This window comes from Eptatretus burgeri, chromosome 20, assembly GCF_056783735.1.
Source record: "Eptatretus burgeri isolate ZD-2024b chromosome 20, Ebu_testis_v1, whole genome shotgun sequence".
NCBI classification, from domain to species: domain Eukaryota; kingdom Metazoa; phylum Chordata; class Myxini; order Myxiniformes; family Myxinidae; genus Eptatretus; species Eptatretus burgeri.
Window position 1 is genome coordinate 470,630 of NC_140980.1, and position 11,433 is coordinate 482,062.

The 11,433-nt window shown below is 47.6% G+C and overlaps 1 protein-coding gene across 6 annotated transcripts in view; it reads right to left on the minus strand.

Annotated features, from left to right (window-relative positions):
• Positions 1–11,433, minus strand: part of LOC147008230 (uncharacterized) — a 70,124-nt gene that overhangs the window by 57,969 nt on the left and 722 nt on the right. For 3 of the 6 annotated variants that reach the window (XM_085865209.1, XM_085865199.1, XM_085865200.1), the window contains exon 2: positions 5,980–6,113. The gene's annotated coding sequence lies outside the window, so the exon portion shown is untranslated. Of the gene's footprint in view, positions 1–5,979; positions 6,114–8,090; positions 9,058–11,162; positions 11,278–11,433 lie in introns of those variants that run through there. The other 3 variants (XM_085865203.1, XM_085865201.1, XM_085865202.1) reach the window with 3 other exon arrangements.

The following is an 11,433-nucleotide window of genomic DNA, read 5'->3' on the forward strand; positions in this document are numbered from 1 at the left end:
GTAGTTGTAGTTTTGAAGAATTTATGGATTTGGAATGGTCACATTGAGATTGCATTCTTGAATTGTCATAGTTTGTGGTGTGAGGGGCGAATGTGCTTATATGGTCACCATGAAAACTGATGACGTCAGGCATTTGCGTTTGCCGATTATGTGGAGCGCTTCGAAAATAAATGAGTGGGTTCTGATGGTAAGTCAAGGTGATGATGGTTTAGTGGTGGTGATGGTTGATTGGTGATGGTAAGTAATAATGGTTTTGATGGTGGTGGTTGATAAACGATGCTTGATGATCATGGTAAGTTCGAATGGTGAGTCTGGTGAAGTACCTGTTGTTCCGGCGGTTACCTGGTGCGATGAGTCTGTGCTATTCCAGAGAACTGTGCCAGGTGTTGTCAGTTCCTGCTGTTCTTGAGAACACCTGGTTCGTCAGTCAGTATCTGCTGCTCCGGAGAACACCTGGTTCGTCAGTTCCTGCCGTTCTTGATGTTGTTGGTACAGTACATAGATTCAGGAGTGGCAGGTGAGCTCGATTGGTCGACAGCCCCCTTCGGAGCGTGAACCCTCTTCCGATCACAATGAAGGTCGTCTGTCCTGTTTGCGCACCTGGATTTGTGGACCTCATTTCGTTCCGAGAACATTTTGAACATACCTGTTCATTCATGAACTTTTTCAATACATGAGATTCAACTCATATTTCCGAATTCTTATTTAATTAATATCATTGTCGTTTATTAATCTCATGTCGTCATGTCACCCTCCCCCCACCACCCCCCAACCCCCAATCCCCTCCACGCTTCTCTTGTCAGGTCAGGTATGGGAGCATGTGCCAGAACAACGCGTCGCTGCGTCCACTTTCCGCCGGTACTCCAGGGGCCTCCGTCTGGCCATCCCCCAGGCAGATGCCAGGCCCATCCCCATCTCCTTGAGATGATGGTCAACCTGCTGCAACCATGAGGCACGTGGTCGGCCCACTGGCCTCCTCCACTCATGAGACTCCCTCGCTGGGAGAATCTGGTGAGCAGGATCAGCGTCAGGAAAACGAGCCACATGTCCATACAGCCGCAGCTGACGCTCACGGACTATGCAGGTAACAAATCTCATCCGAGTCTCTCTCAGCAACCGCTCGTTGGACACAAAATCCGACCAGCGATAGCCAAGGATTCTTCGAAGAGACCTGGTACCAAAGGAATTAAGTCTCCGTCTCAGATCCTTGGTCAAAGTCCAAGTCTCGCACCCATAGAGCAAGACTGGAAGTACCAAGGACCTGAAGACTCGGACTTTCGTCCTCCCGCACAGGTACCGGCAGCGCCACACCCCATGATCCAGTGAATCCATGACTCCCCAGGCCCGACCCAGACGTCTATTGACCTCCGGCTCACAACCTGCGGAGACATGAATATCACTGCCAAGGTAAGTGAATCCATCCACGACCTCAACATCCTCACCACAACAGACACAGACAGGACAGCAGCATCCAAGATGTCACCGAAAGCCTGGATCTTAGTTTTGACCCAAGAAATCCATAATCCCAACGGCTCCGACTCCTCATTCAGCACCTCGAGGGCCCCCAAGAGGATGTCTAAAGTCTCCGCAAAGATGACTGCATCATCTGCAAAATCAAGGTCCGAGATCTTGACATTGCCAAGCGATGCACCGCAACTTGATCTCTCTGACATCCTCCCAAAAATCCAGTCCATACAAGTGCTGAAAAGTGTGGGGGCAAGTACACATCCCTGATGAACTCCAGTAACAACTGGAAATAAGTCAGAGGTGGTACCACCACACTTCACAGCACTCTCAGTACCAGAGTAGAGTTCAGACATCAGATCGATCAGTTTCGGTGGCACCCCACGAAGACCAAGAATCCTCCAGAGGACATCCCGATTCACTGAATCGAACGCTTTACAGAGATCAACATAGGCTGCAAGCAGCCCCTGCCGAAACTCTCGTCTGCGTTCGGTGAGGACACGGAGTGCAAGGATACGGTCAATCGTTGACCTCTTTGGTGTAAAGCCTGACTGCTCTGGACGCTGGTGCTCAAGCAGATGGTGGCGAACCCTATCAAGAATTATCCGAGCAAAGACCTTGCCCGGCACTGAGAGCAGCGTCACCCCTCGGTAGTTGTTGCAGTCTTGGCGATAACCCTTCCCTTTCCAGAGAGGGACAACAAGGCCCCTCTTCCAGTCAGTTGGGATGATGCCTGTGTTCCAGGCAGAGCACAAAACTGCATGCAACGACACGAGTGCAGCATTTCCACCAGCCTTGAGAAGTTCAGCATGGATGCCACAGATCCCTGGAGCTTTGCCCCATTTCAACTGGTTCACCGCAGCCCGTGTTTCCACAAGCGATGGTGGACCACAGTTGATTTGAGGGTCAGCGACAGGGATTGTAACACCCTTGACGTCCAACTCGACAGCTGGGGGATCAGCCTGGTACAACCGCTCAAAGTAACCGGCCCAGCGGGCCTTCACTTCAGACTCCTCTGTCAAGAGCCTACCACTCTCTGCTCGAACTGCAGTGCTCCGAGGGATGGGCTTGGATGAACGTAATGCGCGAATTCCCCTGTAAGCGGGACGAGAATCACCTGTCCACAGGTGATGCTCTACCCCCTCACAGATTCCTCGCACATAGGCCTCCTTGTCCACCCTCAGTGCACTTATACAGTTTTACGCCTCAGCTCCCTGAACAGCTCAGCTCTGCCATTCAGCCTGGCCCTGCGACTCTGGTTAATGGTATCCAGTGTCCCTTGAGAGACAAAATTCTTCTTTGCCCTGCGGTGAACTCCAAGGCATCCACCGGCAACATCAAGGACGGTGGTCTTGAAGGTGCTCCACAACTCTTCAGGACCCCCCAAAGCACCCAGACCCCCCAAGTGTCCACTCAGCCTGTTCGCAAACTCCTCAGCTACTCTCTCATCCCTGAGCTTGGCAACATCCAGCCTAGGCTGGGATGGTACCATTCTCCAGGATTTAAGGTGCAGCTTTAGAGTTGCTACAACAAGCCTGTGGTCAGTATTGAGGAACTGAGCACTCCGGTGGACCCTGCAGTTCTGGATCATCCTCCAACGACCGTCAATGAGGACATGGTCAATCTCCTTTGCCACACCGCCAGCGTTGGAATACCAAGTCCAGCGATGAGCTTGCGGGCGCTGAAACCATGAACCAGCCACCCTAAGTCCATGACTTCTTGCAAAGTCAAGGAACTTAGTGCTATTCTGGTTCATAGTTGCTGACCCATGGGGACCAACACACACCTCATAACCATCCCTATCAGTTCCAGTCGATGCATTGAAATCCCCCAAGACTAGAAGTGTATCTCGTCTGGGGCACTGATCAACCACAGACTCCAGTGTGGCGTAGAATGTGTCCTTCACGGTGAGATCACTCGCCTCAGTCGGAGCATAAATAGAGACCAGGGAAATGGCACCTAAGGAGTGACGAATCCTTAATCTCATAATACGCTCGTTGACCGGTGTTACCTCAATTATCATTGGGGTCAGCTTATTGGACACAGCTACAGCAACTCCTTGGGTATGGTAACCATCAGAGCGACCAGACCAATAGTAGGTGTAACCACCCACCATTATCTCGCCGCAATCCGGTCTCCGAACCTCAGAGAGAGCTGCAATCCCGATGTCCAAACGCTTGAGCTCAGATGATAACAGAGACAGGTGATCATCCTCTCTTAGGGATAGGACATTCCAGGCACCCACCCGAAGGGACCGCCTCAGGTTAACCCAAGGAGACCGCCGTCTGGTGGACGACACCTCAGCACCACTCCGACACACTCTCCCGCAATCTGACCCAGGGATGATACCCCGTGGTTTCCCTCCTATCAAAGATTGGGGGTCCCGAAGGCTTTGCCCCAATCCCGTCATCCGGTGAGCTGCCCTGCGAAGGGAAGCTGCACAGGAGGTACTCCCACGGAGTGGGTTTTCAGATTTTTTTGCGTTTTTGCGTTTTGCGGAATGAAGCGTTTTACGGTGGCCGGAGTGCAAATCCTGCCACCAACCTCCTAATAAGAAGTAGCCCAACTGCAGGAGGACGTCCGCAGACACAGTTGGGCACTAGATATGGATGGCCGTTGGCTCACAAGGAGCTCCTCCGCCCTTTGACAGGTTTTGTTTTTAATCCTGCTGGGTGTCCATATCCAAACACCCCCCTCACCACAAAACCTGGTGGGGGAGACGGTTTAGTCGCCGACAACCCGACCATGGAACAGGTTAGTACAGGTTTACATGGTACCTGTAGCAGGTCACAGATCGAACCTGACCTGACTAAGAGGACCTGACTAAGACCTGACCTGACCTGACTTCTCTTGTAACTCCCCCCATCCCCTCCACCCACTCTTCCCTTCTCTTGTAACTCTTCAACAGTCTGGTTACTCGAGCGATACCTCCCAAAGTGGTGTTTTATCCTTCCTTGTTCGAGGAAAGAGAAAATGTGTTTCACGTTCAAGAACGAATCAATGAATGAACTGGAGGGGGAGCACTTGGAAGAGTGCAAAATCTCCGCCACCAATACTGCTGGGTCAGTCAAGTGAACCTGATATCCTATTCATTCAATTTGACGTCAACAGTGCTCACAGAGTTATAGTTTGCAACTTTCCCTTTTACTTTTAACTTTTACATACTTAATTCATTCGTCATAACCAGATTCCTTGAGACAGAAATTGATTTTACGTGGGTATATCCACCTGAAGTTCCAAAATCAGCGGCAATTATAATTTTGGCATGTTTTTTGTTGGAAATCACTCATAACATGTAGAAATGCAAAAAAAAAAAAAAAATCGAAATTTTGTTGAAAAAAAAGTTGCAAAATCTTTTTTTTTCTCTAACAATTTTTTTTTGGGGAGGGTGGAAATCACTCAAAACATGTAGAAATGCAAAAAAAATCAAATATTTTTTCAAAATGGCCAAAACGGATCACACTCTACTGAACCACGATTGAATAAACTAAACTAGATCGACACGCATGTAGAAATGCCAAAAAAAAAAAAAATCGAAATATTTTTGAAAAAAAAGGTGCAAAATTTCTTTTTTTTTCCTGTAACAAATTTTTTTGGGGTGGAAATCACTCAAAACATGTAGAAATGCAAAAAAAATCAAATATTTTTTCAAAATGGCCAAAACGGATCACACTCTACTGAACCACGATTGAATAAACTAAACTAGATCGACGCGCATGTAGAAATGCCAAAAAAAAAAAATCGAAATTTTTTTGAAAAAAAAGTTGCAAAATCTTTTTTTTTCTCTTACAATTTTTTTGGGGGGAGGGTGGAAATCACTCGAAACATGTAGAAATGCAAAAACAAAAATTCAAATATTTTTTCAAAATTGCCACCATAGCGGCCATATTGAACTTTGGACCAAGTCCAAAATCGAATGGCATGATCCTTGGACCATACCTAATCCCCCCACCAAGTTTTGTCGAAATCCGTCGAGGAGTTTTTCCGTAATACTGTTCACAAACAAACAGAAAGGGGTGAAAACATTCCCTTTATTCATTTTCTGTGAGTGATTGTCATTGTTTGGCATATTTTTGTTGCAGTCAACCATTTTGCTTTCCCAAGGAGGCCACAGGACCTCGGCTGCTTGAGAGGGGTTACTGATGACACTTAGAGGAGTCGTGCCAAAAGGTATGTGCCAGAGTTGTGTTTCCGCCTGCTCGCTTTCTCCTCTCTGGTTTGCTTAATGGCTTGCCATCGCTCGGAGTCACCCACAGGGGAGTTATCCACGAACAAACTCTTCTCACCAGTGTGAGTTAGTGTGTGGAATTTCAAGATTGATAACTGATTAAGAAATTTAGAACACACGGAACACTTGTGCAACTTATCCCCAGTGTGAGTTCGTTTGTGTCTAGTCAAGGTTGATAACTGACTAAAATCCTTAGAACACACAGAACATTTGTACACCTTCTCCCCAATGTGAGTTAATTTATGGTTATTCAAGTTTGATGAGTAACTAAAATCCTTAGAACTCACTGAACACGTGTGCAGTTTCTCCCCAGTGTGAGTTCGGTTGTTGTTCTCCCGTTGGTTGGAATGATGATTGAAATGATCTTCTTCGTTGAAGAACTGTGCAGAGTTGGTGAACGAAACGGTTTTCATTTCTTTCTCTGCAAAGAAAAAGGAACCGCCAAAACGAGTTAGATCAAGATGTGGTTACTGCAAAGGATTGTGGGATATAATCAGTGTCAGGTTAATTCAATGTTGGGGAAGTGAGACTTTATTTCTAAAGGAAAGAGAAATCGATGTTGCTCGTTTAACATGTTTGATGATTGCCAACAACCAACCAGCAAGATGAACTGAGATGATTGTTGAAAAACAGAACAAGAAAAACCGATCAGATATTGCAACCCTCGCCAGGACTCGTGTTGTGTGGTGCTGCGAAGACTTTATAAGTCATGACTGATGACTGAGCTGGCAGTGATGACTTGATAACCACCAAAACGTCCCGCTTTGATTGGACACCTGACTGACCCTCGAGTTTTTTTTTATTAATATTCAGCTGAATTCAGAACGGGATTAAAATAAATTCAATTAAAATCAAATGAAAGCGACTCCGCTGGAGTTATCAGAAAGAACCCGAACAAGTAAAAAGCAAAGATGAAGTCATCAGGAGGAACCTGGATAGGATTCACATTTCAGCTGATACTCCTCTACCCTCAAACCCATTCAGGAAAAGCCAAATGAGCTTTATTAAAAAAAAAAAAAAAAAACATAAAGCTCAAAAACATTAAATAATTCTGCCTGTCAGACAATGTGTCGATCAAGTTTGAAATTCAAATCATGGGTTCTTCATCACGACTACATTATATATGTGAAGTTTCACGTCGATTGATGAAGCAGTTTCAAAGAAAAGATTATTTTTCAATCCAATATGGCTGCCAAACTCTGTGACCTAGTAATTATTCCTAAACAAACTTAGACACCCGTGGCTTGGTGAACATTTGTGTGAAGTTTCCCCTCGATCCGTCCAGCCGTCCTGGAGAAGATTTTGATCGGTTTGAGGATAAATCCAATATGGCTGCCGAACCCTGTGATGTCAAATGTGTAAACCTTTGGTTCTTCATGGATAGGCGGTCATACGTATAAAGTTTCGTCTCAATTTGTTCAGCCACTTCACAAAAGGTTTTTGAATATTGTTTAAAAAAAAAAAACATGGCTGCCGAATCACGTGACCAATGACGTCATCAAATTTTGTTCTGTCGACCATTTTATCCATACGTGACCCTCAAAAATGTTTATACTGATCAGATGTAGCATTCCACATGTGCTATGATGACGTCAAAACGAAGGCATCTATGACATCATGAAAAAAGACTTATTCCACATGAGGAGTACTTGTCACGCGCCAAGTTTCAATTGTTTCCTTGGTGCGGTTTCGGAGAGAGGTCCAAAGTTTTTCCAACGTGGCTGCCACACCATGTCGTCGATGACGTCACAATTACAATTAAATCATTTTACATGAGGAGTCGCACCGACGTCGAAAATTCGTCTCGATCCAACAAGTAGGTTGCGGAGAATAACACGAAGTTCTGTGCAAACAAACCTAAAATCACTCACGGAGTGACACTTGGTGAAACGGAACACCACTCGGTAGAGCACACACCTCTACCAGGGTGAACAGTTCACATTTGGTATCATAGGCCGGATCTGGATTCGGACCTCAACCAAAATCGAATCGGCTTGTTCTTGTCACCGAACTGACTCGTCCACAACTTCCTCAGATCTCAAGATGTTTTGATCGTTTTTGTCGCCATCTCTCAATGTGGTGAAGAATCACTTTATAAAATTAAATAATTCTTCCAATCTGATCCGGATCTTCACCAAAATCGAACCAATTTGTCCTGATCACACAGCGAACCTGTTCTCCAAATCCAGTCCGAATCCGTGCACACCTTCTTGAGATATCGAGTTCACACACAAACACAGAGAGGGGTGAAAACAACCTCAGGCCAACGTCTGTGGTGGAGGTAACAATGACGTGTGAAGAGGGCAGGGTGAGCACAGCGCGTGCACGGACCTCCCCCTTCACGGTGATGACGTCATACCGTCCCCAGCTCACCACACCCCAACCCCTCCCTACTAACCAGGCCCACCTTGCTGCCCCTGACAGTCGAGGAAACTCGCTGCGACCAGCAACACGTCTGCGTCCATCGCTGCTCATTCAAACGGAGGATCCCGGATCTCAGGGGACCTCTTCCCGCCGCCTCCAAGGGTCGAGTGCCTTCAATGGGTGATGCACATCCCCAAACGAGATCCCTGATCGCTCTTCACCCCCTCACCTCGTCGAGTGCGGAACCTCAACGGCACCGAAACCCCGTCCTTACGTCTCGGACAAACGGACCATCGAACGTGCCGTGCTCCCCACGTCCGTACTTCGACCGCTCGGCGCGATCAGCGGCCACAGGCAGGAGGGGAAGCACAAAACTTCACCACAGCGAGTGGTTTACAAAATGGCGGGAGAGGGGAGCGTGAGGGGCGGGGCATCACGTGACGCCAAAACCGCGGGCGAGTCGCAAAGAGCCGACTGGATGTCTGGATTCGGAGTGAGATCTCGTTCGTCACGCGTTGAAACCTGCAAGGACAGAGCAAAGAAAGGGCCAAGAAAAGTATCGGCTGATGGTGAGACCCAGGAGCTTCCTCAAAAGGATTGTTTAAAAAGTAGATTGGAGTTTCCCTTTTGTGACGTTTCCCTTTGAGCCGAACACCACAAAGTTCACGTCAGACACGTTTGGAAGGAACCGCCGTCCGGACATGTCTGGACAGAGAGAGACAGGGAGGTAATCTGAGGGGATTTCTCTGAGATTCGTTTTCCTGTCAGACTCGAGCTGCAAGGCCTCGCGAACTCTTTAAACAACATTTCGGATCATTTCACAAAGGGAGAGGACATCAAAAACTCCATCCAACTGACAATCCCCACGGGATTTAAATAATTTATTCATAAACAACATCGAACTGAATTTAAATAATTCATTTATAGTGAACGCAGTGAGTTTCATACTTAACGCGTGCACGTGAGAGAATAGGAAACAACAACAACAACAACAACAACAACACAATACCCCTGGCTATTTGGAATCCGTGTCGTTGGCTATGACCCTTTTGCTTCCGGTTGTTTTAAACGCTGTGCGGTGTATAAACACGATTGGGTTTTATTTCTATCTTGTGAATATTACTGAGCGCATGCACATGAGAGAATAGGAAACAACAAAAACAACACAATACCCTGGCAATTGTGAATCCGTGTCGTTGCCTATGACCCTTTTGCTTCCGTTTTTGTTTTGTTTCTGGTTTTTTTTTTGTTTCCGGTTTTTGTCATGGGGAATGATGCATGCCGGGAGATAAAGGCATCGTCGGAGACATGAAAGACCCAAATAATATCAGACATGGTGTATATTTCCTCCACTGATTTTAATAAAGATATCTCCCGCATCATCAAAAAATAATTTTTCATCGTGATAAAATGATCATCCGAATGAATCCGAATGATCATCCGCTGATCCCGAATCCAGGCCAAAGTAACCGGAAATTGCGTATACAGTTGAAAAAAGTTATAGGTAAAGTCAGAAGTGAATGTAAGAAGAATTCTACGTTCGCTTCTCGGCTTTGCCTATCTATATATTAATACTGAAGGACCAATTTTGTGCTCCTCCTAGCGGTCGCATCACGTTTTTCTCGGTACTGTGTCCTGGACTGAAAGAAACTTCGTACCTGTAAGAGTGCATCGCACATAGTGGCAATAATTAAACTTCAACTCTGAGGCAGAACAAACACTTTTCGTTGAGACAGGGGCGGGGGATGAAGAGACGGGGGCAGGGAGTGAAGAGGTGGGGGGCAAGGTAAGCAAATGTTTGGGCGGGGGCAAGCAATTGAAAGCGGGAGACGGGGGTAATAGGGCAGGGGATGAATTGGCGGGGGCTGAGGTGAATTAGGCGGGATTGAGTTTTGGGGGGGGGACAGGGGGGCAGGGGCAAGTGGGGCGGGGAATCAAGAGACAGGGGGCAGGGAGTGAAGAGGCGGGGCCAGGGTAATTCAATTTTTGGGCAGGGATAAGGAAATTGAAGCCGGGGGTGGGAGGCGGCTGGGGGGGGAATGAGGCAGGGGTGGGGGAAGAGTAGGCGGGGGAAAGCACGCCCTGTCCAGTCCATGTCCCTCGAGTGTGGGTGAGCTGGTGAGGGCGGTTGAATGAACGGAATCCGTCTGTGGCGGGGTTTCGTCTAGTTCCATATTGAACCCCGATGAACTACACAAGGTCCTGCACTTGTAATTAACACATCGTGTGGAGAGTGATCCGTTATAAATGGGTTTTTAATCTGAATAAACATCGTCCCTTGTAATTCACCGAGCCTCGATCCTTCTCCCCTCGATATTAAAGTGACATTTCCATAGCAACCAGGTTCCTGAACTCGTCTCCAAGGAGTGCCACGTGACCCGCAGGGCGGGCGAGCGAGCTCGGGGGTTCCCGCTCCGCCCACTACTGTAATGACCGAGGTGCAGCGGAACATGGAGAGTGAGAGCGTCAGCAGTAACTCCGCTTTATTGTGCGCCCGGATGAACATCACTGCCACCCCTCGCGGGCGAGTCATGACAAACGAAAACCCAACCGCGTGATACAGCACAACTACAAGCTCCGCCCACCGCTTATGACCGCTCCGCCCACTGCAAGCTCCGCCCACCGCTTGTTGGCTCCAAATCATTCCATTGAGGGATTTAAGTGAATACCGTTACGTACGGGACATTGTGTGATTCATCTTTTTAAATATTCCCTTCAGATGTTTGGACAATCGTTCGTCGAACTTCTTGTAATTGTCTTCGTCTTAAGCCGGCTCAGCGAAGAGTTCCAAACATTTATTCACAATGTTTGTGCGAATCACCTTGGCCCACCTGTGGTGATTTCACCTGGAAAGCAGGTTTTGAGAATTTTGAGGTTTGAGTGATTGAGAATTCTGCCTTTCTGTTTGACACAGCACAAAGATGGAAGGTTTGAATCAGCATGCACATCATGAACCGTTCAGTGTACGAGTACTAGATCTCTTCCATGAGCCTCGACTATGTACAGGAAAAACAACAACAAACTGTCACCCCGGTGTTTCCCAAGCCAGGTGAATCATCAATGTGTGTCCCAACCCTCGGACGGACGTTAAACGGTATGCCCCCACCAGCCGATGGATGTTAAAGATGCCGGTGTCCTTCACGAAGAGTCGGCGATCTATCGCCGGCACCCTGACTTCCTGAGTCGGAGCGGTGACTCGACCCGGATTGTGTCGTCGCTTCGTAACTGCCGCAGCAGCACCGACGCTCTCTGTACGTGACGATCGACGATGATGCTTTGGTCGTTACATCTTAAAAGGAGATTTTGGCGGGAACTGCATTCCACGGTCGTTCGTTGCATTCGTCCATCACCCTCACAGCTGTCATGACGTCATCCAG